This window comes from Schistocerca gregaria, unplaced genomic scaffold (genome assembly GCF_023897955.1).
Source record: "Schistocerca gregaria isolate iqSchGreg1 unplaced genomic scaffold, iqSchGreg1.2 ptg000698l, whole genome shotgun sequence".
In the NCBI taxonomy this organism is placed as follows: Eukaryota; Metazoa; Arthropoda; class Insecta; order Orthoptera; family Acrididae; genus Schistocerca; species Schistocerca gregaria.
This window is the reverse complement of record NW_026062077.1, coordinates 1,048,619-1,049,450: the sequence shown is the minus strand read 5'-3', so window position 1 is coordinate 1,049,450 and position 832 is coordinate 1,048,619. Positions and strand designations below refer to the sequence as shown.

The following is an 832-nucleotide window of genomic DNA, read 5'->3' as shown; positions in this document are numbered from 1 at the left end:
GTGTGTGTGTTGTCCTTAGCATAAGTTACTGTAAGTAGTGTGCAAACATACGGACTGATGGTTCAAATGGCTCTGAGCACTTTGGGACTTAACATCTGAGGTCATCAGTTTCCTAGAACTTAGAACGACTTAAACGTAACTAAATTAAGGACATCACACACATCCATGCTCGAGGCAGGATTTGAAGCTGCGACCGTAGCGGTCGCGTGGCTCCCGACTGAAGTGCCTACAACCGCTCGGCCACATCGGCCGGTCTATCATGTATTCTAGAAGAGCTGCACGGTCGTCAGTGGCGCCTGTTCTTTCTAGAACAGTTACTATCTTCATATCTATGGTTAAACGTCACCCAGCCATTGACCTTCGTCTGTGCGAATGCGCACAGGCTACCGGAAATCTTACGGGAATCGTCACCTTAGTGCGAGCCAGTAATGAGTGGATGGACAAATACCTATTAAGTACATTACGTAATCGGATTGTGGGCGGTTCGGGGTGTGAGTCTCACGGGAAGCGTGCGAGGGATAAATTCCTGCAGTCGTGCTGTTCATTTGTGCCCTCGATAGCTCAGATGGATTGAGCGTCTGCCTTGTAAGCAGGAGATCCTGGGTTCGAGTCCCAGTAGCGGCACACTTTTCAGCTGTCCCCATCGAAGTATATCAACAACACCTGTCGGCAGCTGAGGGTTTCAATTAATTATCAGTTGTGTAGGTGATTCGATGAACCCTTTGCCAGGCACTTAAATGTGTTTTGCAGGGTATCCATATAGATGTAGATGATAACTCGTCCCGTGTCGCACGTGCTCAAAAGGATTCATACTGCAGAATGCATGCAAACA

General features: G+C 48.1%; 1 non-coding gene across 1 annotated transcript; it reads left to right on the top strand.

Moving 5' to 3' along the window:
- The first annotated feature begins 549 nt into the window (after positions 1 to 549).
- On the top strand, positions 550 to 624 carry Trnat-ugu (transfer RNA threonine (anticodon UGU)). Its single transcript has one exon. It is a non-coding gene; the product is annotated as a tRNA-Thr (tRNA).
- Positions 625 to 832: the final 208 nt, after the last annotated feature.